At 50.2% G+C, this 16,705-nt stretch overlaps 1 long non-coding RNA gene across 2 annotated transcripts in view; it reads left to right on the forward strand.

Annotated features, from left to right (window-relative positions):
* The window catches only part of LOC308587149, a 49,288-nt gene extending 41,698 nt beyond the window's left edge, over positions 1-7,590 (forward strand). The window contains exons 3-4 of one of the 2 annotated variants that reach the window (XR_014008233.1): positions 4,163-4,268; positions 6,299-7,590. This is a non-coding gene — a long non-coding RNA (uncharacterized lncRNA). The remainder of the gene's footprint in view (positions 1-4,162; positions 4,269-6,298) is intronic. The other variant, XR_014008234.1, reaches the window with a different exon arrangement.
* The last annotated feature ends 9,115 nt before the right edge of the window (positions 7,591-16,705 follow it).

Below are 16,705 nucleotides of genomic sequence, written 5' to 3' on the forward strand. Positions count from 1 at the left end.
TTCTGGAGAAGCCCTTTTCATCTCTCGTAGGCAGACCCGAAAGAAGAAACTTCTCTTTCTTACCGTTTTAGTGTTTAAAAGTATGGGTTTGATCTAATTCCAGACCTCCTAAGATAAAAAAGGCAGGGGACGCGTGGTATAATGTTAGAGTAAGGGAAGAACTGAACCGAGAAAGACATTAACCTCAATTTGAGAACATATTTGAAGTAAGGAATAGCAGGTTTAGGGAACTCCCTAATGGGGTGGGGTTTAGTAGTTGAGGATTCAAGTCTTTAATGGCTTTCAGATATTATCATGTGATCGAAAAAACCCCTTTCGTTGGATCAGCGGAGTTGCTCAGCTGTGGGACGCAAGCTTCCAGTCCCACAGCGCTCTTCTCCAGGCAGAAAGGAAAGCGCACCTGGGAAGCCAGCTGTTTCCGCCCTCCGGACACAGCTTGGTCCATGGCATTTGCCGGACCATTCCACCTTGGGAAAATCGTATAGGTTTAGGGCCAACACAGGAATCCTCATCTCTTTCTCTCCCCTCTCTTTGGTACATTTATTTCCCCTTTTCGCCTCCCTGTTGCCTTTTCACACTGCTGCCCCGACCGGCTGTTTCCTGACCTCCCCTGAAGCAAGTCTCCCTTCAGAAATACCCGCCGCAGAGTCTAGTGTGACTCCTGAAATGGCATCACTAGCCTCCACTGCCTTCCCCCCAAACACTTTCCTTCCAAGCCACGGACCTTACAGGGCTGGAAGAGATAACCTTCCTTCCCCCACTGTTTGTTACTTGTTCTTTAGTCGTGGGGCGCGAGGGTGGGATGGAAAAGGGCGCCCTTTGCGTCTGGATAGGTCTCTCCCTCTGCATCAGCCGGTCGAAAGGCAGAAAGCAACTCAGAAAACACATTCGAACCGAGAAGAGAAAGCCAATCAAGTGAAATAAGCTTGGATTATAATTTTTTGAAACACACACACACACACACACACACACACAGAATTCCTCTCTTTCTGTTGGCACGCCACAGCCCAGAACAGCAGGGCTGTCTATTTACTGTAAGTAATGCAATTAGGAGAGAAATCTCCCATTGAAAGGGGAATCTAAGACGCAGAAACCGGTGGAGGAACAGAGAGAGAGCGAGAGCGAGAGAGAAAGAGAAAGGACAGACCTAGGACTTTTCACGGATCAAGCTTGTTTGTGGCAGGACCTACACGCTCACACACACACACACACACACAGAGAGAGAGAGAGAGAGAGAGAGAGAGAGAGAGAGAGAGAGAGAGAAAGGACAGACCTAGGACTTTTCACGGATCAAGCTTGTTTGTGGCAGGACCTACACGCTCACACACACACACACACAGAGAGAGAGAGAGAGAGAGAGAGAGAGAGAGAGAGAGAGAAAGGACAGACCTAGGACTTTTCACGGATCAAGCTTGTTTGTGGCAAGACCTACACGCACACGCACGCGCGCGCGCGCGCACACACACACACACAGAGAGAGAGAGAGAGAGAGAGAGAGAGAGAGAGAGAGAGAGAGAGAGATTGGATGGCCGGAAAAGGTTACAATGGAAAGACTTTCCTTGGGCGCAATGCCGCCCCTCTGGAATCCTAGAGGAGAATTGCGATGGCTTTGAATGGAGCAGAACCTGCAGCCCTATGAGCTCGTTCCGGTGAATCCCTCGGAAGTCCCACTGTGGGTCAAGCCTCTCCGGACCCACATATAAGTGTGGCTGCAGCCTCCGCTCTCAGTGGTAGTCAGGCACGTCTCTTGAGAAACATGTCCACTTGAACGCCATGAGCAGGCTCTTCCGTGGGCGTAGGATTGCAGCCTAAGCGCGCAACCTCAAGTGCGTTTTCTGAAAAAGCCCCACTGCATTAGATGCGGCTGGCTCCCGGGGAAACGCGTACAGGATTGCAACCTACGACTGGAGCTGTGTTCTGAGCAGACACGGACAGGGTTAAGCTGATCTACAGGAATGTGAGGCTAGGAGTGAAAAAGAGGGGCAGTTTAGGATTTGCTCCTTGAGGGGACGGATCAGATTTTGTTGGCAGGAAAAGTGCGGGTCGCTCTGTCGTTTGGATGTTACCTGAACCGCCAGGTCTAAAACCGTTTAGTAGGTGATAAAAACCACACTTGTTCTCGTTGTTTTAAACACCTTTACAGATCCGGGGTCAAAAGAGGGTATGTGGATATTTAAGAGGTCGGAGCTGTGGAGTCAAAAGGAGCTTCGTTCTAAAGCTCCATAAGGTTTTACTGTCAAGCGCCTTTGGCACTCCAGCTGAAAGGCGATATGCACTAAAAACAACAGCAACCGTGAAATTCATTTCCATTTGATGTAATGGAAGGGCGGGCTAATACTGGCAACTGACAAGCAAGAAGGCAAGTTTGACTCTCATTAGGAAAGCCACTTTCACAGTCAGGACAGGATACCGAATGCTTCAGTCACATGATGCCCATTGGTGGGATAAATGGTTTTTACATATACTGTATATATGATCTTCACCGTCATTTATTTATTTGTTTGTTTGTTTGTTGTTATTTGCTAAAATTAAAGCCAGCTAGGGGCAACAGCAAAATGGTGCAGGCCGCCGTCTCCCTCGCGCTTCTTGAGCGCGAAGAGACACTTGGCCGAGCGCAGTTGGAGACAGAATGCTGGGCTCCAATAATGGGAAGGGACCTAAAGCTATTCTTATGTTCCTCACTGGGGCGCTGGGCTAGGCCTCGTCCTCGCCGCCCTCTCCAGCCACTCTCCTCTTGTGACACGAACCATACTTTGCATTCTCGCCACAGAGAGAGAGAGACTCCTAGGCTGCTTCTGCGCATAAGGGTCGGCGACTCGAAGTCAGGGCGCCGAGGGCTCAACCAGGTCCAGCTTCCGGGCTTCCCAGAGGCATCTAGATTGCCATTGTGAGAACAGGCTGCTGGCTTTGGGTGGTCGCTGGCCCGATGTCCAGTAGGACTCTTCTTAGGTCTCCAAGCACACTTACAGGGTTGCTTTTAAGTGAACATGTTTAGTGTGCAACACTAAGGTTGCAGACCGGGTACCTGCAGTTTAAACCATAAACGCGCAATTGATCTCCTGGTTCCCAAATGATGACGGTCTAACTATACTGCCTGTCTGCCTATCTTTGCTTTCGCCTTTTCATCTTTCTGTCTTGGAACTGGAGGTTCCGATGGAAAAAGTGATCTCTAGAAAGGTGATTTCTCCAGGTGAGCGCTCTGGAAAGGATTTGAAGGCTCGCTCTCCTCTCCTGGAAGCGGGTCAGAAGAACCCCAGAAAAACCATTTCCGGGCTGAAGCTCTTTTCCTTCCTGGGTCTGGAATCAAAAGCGAGAGCACTTGGGAAGTTGCTTGCTTCCCTTCCCTTCCCCCTCCAGATTCCTTTGCTTGTTCTTGAAGGTAAAGCCGGAACGGCGGCAGGAGCAGAACAAAAAACGCTGGGTCCTTCCCAGCCGCTGCAGCCGCTAGGTGCTTCCAATCTTAAGGCGCAAATCTGAAAACTGAAAAGCCCAGGGAGAGTTCTCCCCTTGAAACCAATGAGGATCTTGACAGAGCTTCCCTTTGGCTGGATCGTGTCCTAAATTTAGACGGGAGGGGAAGCGAAATAATAACGTAACCAAAACCCCGCCTCCTTTTCTCTAGAGTTGGGCACGCACGCTTCATTCATGAAAAGCAACCCTAAAGTTGTTCTGGGTCAAGTTTTGATAGTTTTGAGACGACTCCCTTCGGTGCCTGATCCTTCACACAAAAACTACCTCGCGGTGTTGTTGCAGGGGGATTGGGGGAATTAATAACTACAGAAATGACGACAACGTGTTTCCTTTTCTGCAAGAACTCAGCCAAGGAGACCCGAGTGTCCCCACCTTATCTAAACACACTCATCCAAAACCCACCGTCCTCGGAAGCACCCCCAAACACTGCTGCTGCTCTTGCGCAAGGGCGCAACCCGATCCTATGCTTCTCTGCCCAAAAACGAACCCCACACTGACTTTAATGGGGTTTCCTCACAGGTCAAGGGCGAAAAGGATTCTCGCCATAAGGCGTGTTGTGTTGGACAGCAGCACCTCCCGGGTCTTCCCCCGGAGAAAGGATGTTGAGGAGTTTCCTGCGAAGAGCCGGCGAGTTTCCGAAGGCCTTTCTTTCAGCAGTCAAGGTGAATCTCCTTCAATTTCTTTTTACCAGGTCTCCCTTTTTTTCCTCGAGAAGCTGGAAAGGGCTGCCGCTTGCAGGAAGGCTGGAGGGGGCGAAGGAGGCGTCTCGGAGGAAGAGCTGGCAAAATACCCCCCGGGTATGTGAGCAATTGGGGGCAGGAGGAGACAAGTTGCTGGTGGGAGAGACGGAGAGATACAACCGCGCTCGGGAAATCCTAGAGGACGCGCAAGGTGAAAGCCAGCGGCTAAAGGAGGGTTGCCTGTTTGTTGGCATATACTTTGGGTTTGGAAGAGAAGGCCCTTCCCTGTTTGGGCCTGCAGGGAAACAGAGCTTGTAGACGCCCCAAATTAGGAAAAACATTTTGGGGGGGTGTCAAGCATTGTGGAGCCACTGGGCGCAGAAGCTCCCGGACGCTCTGTATAAACGCGGATTTATTAATTATCATAATTATTGCCACCATCATAATTAATACCAAATAGAGTGGATTGCTATCGTCGTTGCGTTTGTTATCATAATCATCGTTTCGTATAGATGAAGCGCCAAAGGGGAGGGAACCAAGCCTGTTCTTACAACAGAATCTGAATATAACAGATAATCGGCGCTTCTTGTCGGAGCGTTAAATGGTAGATAGTGACAAGCGTCGTTTCCACACTGCCATCAGGCTTGTCCATTGTCGTAGAAGGAGAAGGGGTTTTTTTGGGGGGGGCGGAATACGGGGGGTGTAGTGAAACACAAAGCTCCAGATTTTGCACTCCGCGCTTCAAGGCGCGTGGAGGATGGATGGGGGCGATTTGTTCGGCTCGGGCTAATCCCCCGGTAAACGGCTCCCCCAGCCTCTGCAACAAAACCGTTGGCGGCGAGCCTGCGAAGCAGCCGGGCTTTGGCACAGGCGAGGAACATGCTCCGGCGAGAGGGTTTAAAGAAATAAAATAGAAATCCAAGCGATTATCAAGAGAAGAGAGGAGATGGGGAGGGGAGCCACTGGAACCCTCCGTCCGGCCCCTGTTCCGCCACAGGCGAGGGTCTAAAGCCTATTACAGCGTGAAGGGGGCTTGTCTTTGGCTCTAGGACAAAGTATCCACGTGCGGATTAATAACTGACCAACAAATAATTAGACAGAGGAAGGATAAGGAAACCCGAAAGCGGAGGCGGCTAATCATTTTGCTCTACGCACTGGCTCCCTCTGAACAGAAAGTGGCCTGGCTTCGTTTTAATAGAGCAGTGGGGACCTGAAAGTGTGTTTGTGTGTGTGTGTGTGTGTGTGTGTGTGAGAGAGAGAGAGAGAGAGAGAGAGAGAGAGAGAGAGAGAGAGAGAGAGAGAGAGAGAGAGAGAGAGACTCAGAAGGGTGACTGATTCTATCCACATCATTGCGTAAAGGGACAAGGCGAGTCACTCTTCATCGTGTGAGTGACTGTGGACCAAAAGTCACCAACAGATTCCTCCTTTCAGGGGAATCTTGGATCTCAAACGTCCCCCAGCCTTTCAAAAGACACCGCTTCCTGATCTTCTCCTCTGCCAGAGGGAGCTAATGATAGATCTAGCTATGTTTGGAACGTTATAATCCCTGTTCGGGGCCTCCAGAGCTGGCTGGCGATGAAACAGAACTGTCTCCAGGTTGGCTCCAGAGTGTGATGATGGCATTGAGAAAGCAAAAGGTCCCAGGGTGTCTTCAGTGGGGCTTACTCTCATCTGAGTTGGCAAAGGATTGCACTCTTAATCATAGATGTATAGGCTGAAGGGACCCTTAATATTACGGTTAAGGGTGCAAGCCTACTCACACTTCCATGGGAGTAAGCTCCACTGAAGATGCATCTTACAGGCACCTAGTGAGCACAAAAGTTCAGGGCTTCCTTGGATTCAACGGAGCACGTGCTCAGATCCTTTCCTTGACATCAGTGGGACTTGCTTAAGTGAGCCTGGTTCAAGCCCATTGTATTGAAGAGCGCAGCACACCTATATTTTAGAAAAAAACAAAGGAAGCGCCCAGAAGGAGCAGAATTGTTTTGGTAACCGCCTCCTGAATCTCGCACGCACATCAAGCGCCGGAACGGAATCAAAATGCCAAACAAGGCAAACGAGGCAAAAGTCCCTCCAAGATATGTCTCCCTTTCTTATTAGTCTTAATTGGGGACTCCGTTTCAGGGATGTTGTTTTTTCAATTTCAGGTTCCAGAGGTACCAAGCTTCGGCTCGCCTTCCTTGCCCTGTCTGTTTCATCCGGCTGTCTCAAGAACCACTTTTTTTTGCTGTTTACTGAGGTTCCCTCATTATTATTATTTTTTAAACTATTACTCATTTGTGCCGGGACCAACGGGCAAGAAGCAAAAGAAACCTTCCAAGGATGCCCATATTCAGATGAGAAAGAGAAATAAAAGTTTTCTCCTACCCGATTAAACTGAAAGAAAAAAAAGGGATGATTTGGAGCAAAGCAACGAGGGGCTTTTAAGAAGTGGACAGAAAAGCCCCTGGCGCCGGATTGCAGGTCTCCAGCCCCCAGCCAGAGAAAGAGAAGCGTAAAAAGGGGGGAGGCGGCGGCCGGGTCTCTAACGCGAAGGGGGTTTCAAGAGAAGGGCTTCTGGAGCTAATAATGGAAGCTCTCCTTGTATACCTTGCCCGCCTGCGACTTAAGCCAGTTTGCCGGCGAGGCGAGGCGAACCGAGGTAGGGAAAAGGCGCACGGGGAGCGCGTAAAAATTCACATTGCAAAAAGGAGGGCTGGTTTTATTTCTGGCGAGCCCCGATGCAAAACCCCCCGCGGCTCAAAGAAACACCTTCTTCCCTTGAAGCAGCCCCCAAACCTGCCAGCTTGACTTCTAAGCTCCACAACCGACCGGATCCTGTCCAGATAAGGCACCCACTCAAAACACGTCTCCATGCCTCAAATGGGAACACACCTGAGGAAATGCAGGTTGCTGTTGTAAAAGTTATTGTTCTTATTTTTATCGCCATCATCATCATCATTATTAGCAGCAACAACCCTGAGATCCGTAGCAAACGTTCGAGGCAGCGTCTTACCTGAAGAGCTCTAGAAAGGGGTGTTTATTTGGGGGGCCGCAAAGTGGTTCCTCCTTAAGGGGTAAGAAAGGGGGATGGGTTTGGGGATGGAGGAACGGAAGGGAGAGACGCGGTGATGTAACCAAGAGGAGGAGGTTGGTCCTGCGTTAATTAAAATAAACAAGCTAATTGGAGGTGGGGGTGGGGAATGAGAGTTCCTCTCTTTCTCTTTGCTTTCTCTCTCTTCCCGTCCGCCGCCCCGCAATCGCAATCTCCACCGCACCTCTATGGAGAACTGGCGCAAATGTCTAACCTCTGGCATCTTACCACAGCGCCTTGCTTTTGAGGGCATCTATAATCCCATGTAGAAATGCGGCTAGTAGTAATACTAATAGATAGAAATTCCCCTTCCCAGCAAATGAAAAACAATAATAATAAATAAATTAATAATAATAATAATGAAATCGGACCCTACCTGCCAGTATTCGCAAAGCTGCGAGGTCTGCCTGCTTAGCACTCCATCAGTGATCAGGTGAGGGAGACCTTGCGGTAAAGAAAAACGAGGGAGCCAAGAGCGTGATTGGAAACGAGGGATGAAGGGAGCTGCCAAACGTCTCCTCCCCACCCCACCCCCACCCCCCGCTCCCCAATAGACGCATCAAGGCGGGGGGAGACGCTGTTTGGCGCACAATGCAACCTTCCTTCGCTTTGCCAGGATTGAGGTCTAGGTGGATTGATTTACAAGAGCGCCTCAGCCTCGATTCCTGCGCGCTCCTCTTGTCTGAAAGTGTGCGCTCTGTGTGTTTGTGTATATTGAAATAAATACATATATATATAAAAAGGGGGGAAGACCACTGTTGCTAGCCTACGGGATGTCTGATGCCTTCCCATTAAAGATAACTCCTCTCTCTCTCAATCGTCAACTTGATGTGATCTGATCTGATCCGCGGATGCGGAGAGAAGACCTGGCTTGGCCAGCTAAAAAGGAACTTGAAACGCACAGGATTATTCTAAGGAAAGCAGGGAGGATTGCAGAAGCACGGGCCCCATCTTAATTCAATAAAATAAAGAATCAGGTGCTTGTAGGAACGGGATTCACTCTTGCTGCTCTTTCCTTCCTTCCTTCCTTCCTTAGGATGACAGCAATGCCCCTGAAAGAGCGATCCACCGAGGCCAAAGAAACAGGGGAGACAAGGCGAGGGTTGGAAATCACCTTGTAAAGACTTGGGAAGAATCACCGCACAGACTTTATTCCCAGGGTTGAAAAGGGCAAGGACGCAATCGACGCGGGGGAAAGTCTCCTGCGCAAGCCCCCGCCCCTTCGCCCAGAAATGAAGGAGGTTAGTGGTTTTGCTCGGCTGATGGCGCCCATTTCAACCGAGCTGCCTCCGCAGGTGAAGTTCCCAGTCGATTGTCTCGCTAAGCCCATCTTCCTCTTGCACAGGAATGTCAACTTGAATAAAATATTTGAATGGCAATGCCCATCAACTTGGGGGGATCAAATATTTTATGGGGGGGGGCGAAGGGATCTCGACCCTTAGGAATGGGCTCCTTTGCTCCTTTGCTCCTGGTTATTTGCAGCCCGACCCTAAGAACGCCTTACTTGGAATTTCGATGCCATTCAGTTAAAAACAGAAACTTGGAGTGGAATAAAAATTAATTCCCAAAGTTACATGTTTACGACCAACCACCAAAAAATAAAAAATCGCGGTTTCTATCCACAACAGGAGGGAGGGGGGAACTGATCGCTGATCAATAATGAGAAACCGCGGTCGCTCTCCTCTCGTCTGCTTTTATCTGTTGTGCAACCTTTCTCAGTTCAGTTCCACCTCATAATTCTCTGTGATCAGCTCCTTCATCGACTGATGATGGATGGGATGATCAACTTTGTTCATATCTGGGAGGAATGGCTTTTAAACAACAACAACACAGAACGTGAATATATTTAATCAGAGTTGAGTGGGAAAGAAATCTGTCTCACGCGAGTGGGCGAGACAGCGCATAAACTTCTTCACGGCACGTAAACTTCTTGTTTATTTTTCTCTTTTTCCAAAAAACAACAACAAAAAAGTCCTGTATTTTAGACACTAAATAAATCGTGCCACCGAGCCACCGAACCACCGTCACTTTCCAGTTGTCAAAAATACTGGGCAAGATATTCTAAAACTAGACGATTTCAGTGAATGGAGTGTATATGTGTTTTTGAGAGAGGGGAAAGTCTTTGTGCCGAGGCACAGAAGAGAGTGGCATATGGCCACCTTTCCAAAGGGATGGGGGGTGGGTGGGATGTGGCGAGACAAGCGTGGTCCCACTTTAGTTGGAGGAACTAAGTTGGTTTGGCTTTAAAAGCACCTCACAAAGTGTTTTCCCTACTGCTGGAATAAGAGCTTCGAGTAGCCCCCGAGGTCTCCATTCACGCTCCAAAGACAAGTAGCAAACCTCCGAGCAGAGGTCTCCTCCGCCCTACTAAGCGCCGTCCTATACGCCTCAGAGCAGCTAAAGAGTAGGGTACCCCCCTCGGCTCCATCTCTTTACGCACGATAAATTCGACGCATTAGGCAGAACGAGGTGCTTGGATTGTGGACTGTACCACTTAAGGTGTGTGCATCGGGCGCGGTATTGTGGACATAGCCTCCGATGTTTACACAACCCCCCTAAAAAAACAACTTCCTTGACCTCTTCTCCATTGTGTACTAATGTGCTCCGCGCAGAGTCCTTTGGGGGGGTGTGTGGATTTCTTCTCAAATCCGATTCCGCCCCCCTCACCAGCAATCTGAAGTGGTCCTTCCCCAGAAGGAACCACCTTAAGTCTGCCACTTCATCTTGCCTAATGGCGTGGTGGATGCAGTGTGTTACTCACGTGGTCTTTTAAACAACAACAATAATAATCTTCTGAGGTTTTTTTAGTAGTGGGGAGAAGCCTTGCAGTGGACCTGCCGGAGGTTATAGCGCTTGGAGTCTCTCTCTCTCTCTCTCTATCCCCCACCCCACCCTGCCTTCTGTTTGTGCGATAACCAGATGCTCCGGGTTTTCTTCTGGCGTCAGAGGTTCCTTAAAGTTAAAGCGGGGCGCGGAGGTAGAGAATAAGAAGAACCGGGAGAGAAAGAGGGCAGAACCTTATGGGCCGAATCCTCATTGCTCTGTTTTGTTTTCGAAGAGAGCAGGGAGGCTTTTCAGCATGCAGAAAAATACAAAAGGCATCTACAGCTACATCCTTCTCCAAAGCGCCCGACGTTAAAGCAAATCCTACACAATCTAAAGGTTAACAAGATAAGACCAGTTCTCGGATTACTCGTTCTTACTTCTTGTAGTGCCCCCTTTCACCCCACCCCACCCTTCGCTACTGTTTGGGGAAAGGCAATGATTTGGCTAAAATTGAAGACAGCCACGGAGGAGCGGGGCTTGTGGATTTCATTAGGGGCTCCTCGACCTTTCCCACTCGCCCTTCCCGCTACGCGCCCCCAATAATTGAAGCATTGGGAAGAACAGTAAAACAAGCTATTTAGAAAGGGGGGGCGGGACAGCGGCACCACCACGAGATGTCCTGTCTCAGTGAAAAGCGGGACAGTCTCGGGATAGCCAACATTCAAATCTTGCTTTCAAAGAGGCTTCAACAGCCGTCTAAAAAAGGAAACGTACGGAGTCTCTGCATGAAGGGCGTTCCAAAGATTGAGCGGCCGCGGCGCCACCACCAAAGAGGCCCAGTTTTGTGTTGGGGCCTCTTTTTCTCAGTCCTACTTAGCATAGGAGCCAATTTCAAGGAGCTGTGGGTGCTTGGGCAGCCACAATAATATAATTGTGGGGGCCAGGCACCCACAAAGTCAATGACAAAAGCCAGCAGGGAGAGAAGCAGTTCAGCTCTGTCCTTCGCAGCCAGCGAGGGAGGCATTTTTTTCTGGGTGGTGGGGCTGGGGAGGGGAAGCAGAGTCTCTGTGCCTCCAAGTCCGAGTCCCTCACCGCATAGAAGGGTGCCTCGCTGGCTGTTGGCTGCATGACATCACACGCACTAGGTGCAGATGTGTCCGTGTGATGTTGCACATCCATGTGCGGCAGCGGGCACCCACAATCCTGAGGGCAAGATGGCGCCCCTGCTACTTGGAGATGCCGGGAATTGATCATGGGACCCTCTTAATGCAAAGCAGACGCTCTGCCACTGAGTTAGAGCCCTTCCCCGTTTGCATTCTCCAGGCAATGTGAGGGTTAGGGAGGGAGGGAGAAGGACTTCGGTACGCCGGCTCTCTCACTGTTCCAAACCCTTGCAAATTGTTTCGTTCATTTCACTCGCCCGGGGGCGCAGTCTATGCAAAGCTACGACAGAGGCCGCAGCTGCCCACCTGCAAGGCAAGGAGGCGAGCAGGTGACCAGGGCAGCAGACGCTGATCGAAGCGCTGCGACTAGCTTCAAGCAGCTCTTTGAGGAAAGGCTGGCAGATGGTTTTGCGCAAGGAGAATATAATGGGAAACGAAGAGAGTTGCTCTCCCGACTATGGACGGCGTCAGAAATTGGGTGCCACGGGCTGCAAACCTGACGCCAAGCTAAATCTGCTGATGTTTAGGGTGTCTCGAGACTCAGTGCTGCGGCAGGTTGGAGGGGCTCCGTGTCTGGAAACGCCATGCACACCGTTTCCTAGGATCGAGTCCCACACGGGCATCGGTGGGGCTTGCTTGCGCGGGATTGGGCAACCTTGCGTTCCCTCCCTAAAAGTTCCCTTTGAACTCATTTTGACACGAAGGGGAAACGTGTGTGTAGCAGCCACCCAGCTACAAGACAGCTCCTTCTGTGCTCGCTTTACTGGGGAACTGGGTCTTACTTCTGAGTAAACAGCAACAGGACCACGCTGCGACGTGCAGGTCCATGCGAGCGTCTGCCTCCTGCGCGGCTTACAGAAAAGGAACCTCGGAGCCAGAGAGAACGCGGCCCTTCAATGCACTAGATGTGGCCCTCAACCTGCTTCCCAGGCTAAGCGCCCTTCTTATGCCACGCACCCTCACGGACCCTGCTCTTGATCCTCCTGGGGCGCTTCTGCCTGGCTCTAAAGTCTCCTTGAACTGTCATCATGCATTTTGCAGGTGATGGAGTAACGTTTTTCCGTGTGGACGGAGCTAACTCCGACTTCTGGCCGCTTGCAATGGGGAATGACCCCTTCCTCGCCCCGCCCACTTGTTGCTTCTGGCCCCACCCACCATTGATTGGCATGTGGCCTCCCGAAAGCAATGCGGCCCCCTGGGCTAAGAAAAGCCGGGGCCCCCTGCATTCTAAGCAAACCATCTAAACCACATAGCCAAATTGAAGCGGGGTTTGCTCCCAAGTCAGTCTCACGGTGTCAATTCCTATGTGAAGATTGCAGTCCAGGTCTGGCAGGAAACGGAACTTGCTGGATCCTTTGCTTGCGCAAAGCAATTCTGAACCCTCCCTCCCCACAGAAACGTCTTTCCTTTGACCTAAAGGTGGATAGAACTATCATCAAACTTACCGCAGTGTCCACACAACCATGTGGCAAGATCAGGAAAGGTGCATTCACACATGCACGGGATGCTTGCAGCACCAGTCCGGAAAACTACAGGAAAAGCTTCCTGATTATTACGCACAATCTAAAATGCGTCCTTTCCCACAGAGAGCGTTTACACGCTTGTTTAGCGAACAGTCACCAAACGTTGAGACCTGTATGTGTGGATTGGGGCTCTTTAACGTCCTGCCAGACAGTAGGAAGAATGGCTAAAACCATTAGGTATGGCGAAATGCTCGTTTTTATCGAACCACCCATGAACACAGTCAGGTCACTTTAACACTTCGGAGTTGCTTCTTGCAATGCACCCGCGCTGCATTTCCTTCTTTCAAAATGACACCGATTTCCAAGGCAGCCTTGGGCAAGCCACTTTTTTCTTGAATTTTCCGTTTCCTAGATGTCAGACGTCGCTCATAGCGCCCTGGGATTGCGGAGAAGCCGAGCAGGAGACGTTGCTCTCCGTGGGAACAGATGCAGCGAGCAAGGCTCCGATCCGAAGCTCATCTTTCCCCTTCATCTGAAGGCAACCCAGTTCAGGGAAGTTTTGAGTGCGTGGTGTTGTATTGTGATTTTACTGTTTTTTGTTGGGAGCCGCCCAGAATGTCTGGGGCAACCCAGTCAGATAGACGGCATCATCATCAACGTCGGAAGAATTCTGCACAGGCTGGGATTTCCTATTAAAGGCAACTGAAGCCTGCTGCAATCCTATATAGTATACACACTTCCCTTACTTCTGAGTAGACACGCGTAAAAGGCTTTCGCTATGTATTTCTTCTTCTTTTCCTCGGCTTAATTAATTGCCCAGAAGGGAGAAAGGAAACGCGGCCTGCCGCCAAAGCCACCTGCTGCGGCCGGCCTCAATAATGGACTGCTCCTCCTTGTTTGTCCCTGGAAGCTGAGGAAGTGACCTCAGTAAGACTCGCGCAGGGGATCCATCCTTCAGCTGTGAAGGTAACCAAGGGCGGGAGATTTCCTGGGCTGGAATCCGGGAGGGAGAGACGTTGCTGCTGTTATACTAAGCTGGATCATGAGTAAGCAGTGCATTCTAAGTATCTATTAACCCGTCGAAAATCTTCACTGAATGCAGTGACTTGCTTCTGGTGGTGTTGCTTAAAGAGAGCCAGTGTTGCCCAGTGGTTAGAGCGCTGGACTAGAGCGCGGAGTTCAAATCCGCAAGTGGCCGTGAAGTTCAGGGGATGATCCTGAGCCAGCCACCAGCTCTTAGCCTGACCTACCTAACCGAGTGGTGGCGAGGGTCATGCGGAAGAGGAGCGGGAGCTATGTAACCACCTTGAGCTCCCTGGAGGAAAGGGGCGAGTAGGGATGCAATAAGAACGAAAGTTTTCTCTGGAGAGTGCTGAGGATGACGCCGCCTTACCGAGAGGTAACTCCCGCAGGCTGCAATGGCGCTCTTCTCGGATGCACCTCCAACCTGTTGTTGTTGTTGTTGTTTAGTCGTTTAGTCGTGTCCGACTCTTCGTGACCCCATGGACCAGAACACGCAAGGCACTTCTGTCTTCCACTGCCTCCCGCAGTTTGGCCAAACTCATGCTGGTAGCTTCGAGAACACTGTCCAACCATCTCGTCCTCTGTCGTCCCCTTCTCCTTGTGCCCTCCATCTTTCCCAACATCAGGGTCTTTTCCAGGGAGTCTTCTCTTCTCATGAGGTGGCCAAAGTATTGGAGCCTCAGCCCAAAGTATTGGAGCCCCCAAAGCTTCCCTTTGCATTTTCAACGGGATACATATGCAGAGAGATGGTAGAATTCAGAGATGGCAGAATAGACTTAATACAGTGGATGCTCGGGTTGCGAACATGATCCGTGTGGGATGCACATTCGCAACCCGCAGTGGCGTGTCTGCGCACACACAGGTTGCGATTCAGCGCTTCTGCGCATGCGCGACCGCCGAAACCCGGAAGTAACCCGTTCCGGTACTTCCAGGTTTCAGCGGTCTGTAACCCGAAAAAACGCAATCTGAAGCGTCTGTAACCCGAGGTATGACTGTAATGGGAATGAGGTATGACTGTAATGGGAAGTCACATTTTTGAATGTTGCAGCAAGTTAACTATTTCCTACTTGCAGGAAGGGAAGTAGATATACTCTGTAACTGGGAAGGACATGTAAGCTGTAGGGAGGTTGTTGTGTAAGTGGGGGAGCATGCAAGAGGGACACCGCTGCCCACCCTGTCCTGAAGTGGCACAGTCCATTCTACCACTGCAGGATTTCACCTGATTGTGCTATGTTTGTTGATCAAACAAATAAGCACAACAAAAGCTGAAATGCATCAAAGGTCACACATCTCCCCCCTCCCAGCCTCTTCCCTCTTGAGCTGTGGAGGCAAGAAGTCTGGTATTGCAAAATGTGCCCTGCTTTGTATGGCACGTGTGAATTTGATCGCAGTCATAATCAATTCAAAAATAATTCAGGATGGTAAGACATTTTACAGGAAGGTGGAAGCAGTAACCACCCCTTCCATTTTGGGTGCAACAGCAGCTCACAATGAACTATTGTCTCACTTTTCCTTGAATAAGGAGGGAAGGTGTGTACAACTGTGGAGTTTATTTTTATTTTTATGTGTGTTAGAAATTATAGATCTCAACTTTTTAAAAAAATTAACGAATCCTGGTTTGTATATTCATCAACCACTGTCTTTTCCAAGGTCTATAAGAGATACTGGCAATTGGATCCATAATTTATTGAAGCCACATTTCACAGTGGCAGCACTGGGGTGGTGGTGGTGGAATCTGGGGGTACACAGAAAGGGCAAAAAGTGTATTTTTAGATGTGTGTTGTATTCTGCCCAGAGTGGCTGGGGCAACTCAGACGGGTGGGATATAATAATCATGATGATGATGTTCAGCTCTCTGAAACAAAAAAAAAAGTATTTGTTAATGACCAAAGTCTAGCAATCTAATAATAATAATAGGTGGGTGGGAATGAACTCCTAGTTTGTGGGGGAGGCACTTGCACCCTGCTCCTGCTCTGACACCAACCATGTTGCAATATACATCCTGCTCATGAGAAGAGTGATTTGGAAGCCAGCCTTACTGACTTCCACAACGCGTCCAAGCCACACAAGTGTGTGTTGAATATTTCCAGCCAGGCATCCCAATCCTGAGGCGGTTGAGCTGATTGACTGAAGCATTAAGACAGGTCTCAACAGTGGAATGGCTTGGGCTTAAATCCAAGAACGTCAGCTGAAGACTGGCTTGTGTGTGTGTTCATCATCACTGCAGCATCAAAAGCGCGGGGATGGGCAGTCTGTGGCCTAAATCTGGCCAGCCATGTCTCTCACTCTGCCCCCACCCCCACCCTACACGGGCCACACACTTTCTTCCTCTGCATCAGTTCCACTTGCCCTCACCAACTGTTACATGGCTTTTGTGGTAATTGTGGCAGTTGCTGCCACTTGCAGGTGAGAGGAAGGGCCGCTGCTGAGAGGGCAGGATCAAGCTGGCTATGCAGGCAAAGGTCCCTCTCTTCCTGCAGTACCAGTTCACCTGGCATCCTCCCTGTGCACTGAGAAAGGGGAACCCTTTTCTCAACATGCAGAGAGGAAACCTGCAGAGTCTTCCTGTTTTGCAAGCTTGCTGTGGTTCCTCTTAACATAGCTGAGGAAGCGGGGGTCTTTTTCTTAGCAAAGCTTGCAAGTGGAGGTAAATGCCAAACACACGCCTTTACAGTCTTCCTGTCCGTTTTGCACATTAAACCTTCTGTCTTTCCCTTGGTGCACAAATTCGTTGACCCTAACATGTGTGAGTTAAGGGACACGGGTGGCACTGTGGGTTAAACCACAGAGCCTAGGACTTGCTGATCAGAAAGTCGGCGGTTCGAATCCCTGTGACGGGGTGAGCTCCCGTTGCTCGGTCCCTGCTCCTGCCAACCTAGCAGTTCAAAAGCACGTCAAAGTGCAAGTAGATAAATAGGTACCGCTCCTGCGGGAAGGTAAACGTTTCCGTGCGCTGCTCTCGTTCGCCAGAAGAGGCTTAGTCATGCTGGCCACATGACCCGGAAGCTGTACGCCGGCTCCCTCGGCCAATAAAGCAAGATGAGCGCCGCAACCCCAGAGTTGGCC

The sequence above is a fragment of the Podarcis bocagei genome (assembly GCF_964188305.1).
Source record: "Podarcis bocagei genome assembly, chromosome: 5".
Taxonomy (NCBI): Eukaryota; Metazoa; Chordata; class Lepidosauria; order Squamata; family Lacertidae; genus Podarcis; species Podarcis bocagei.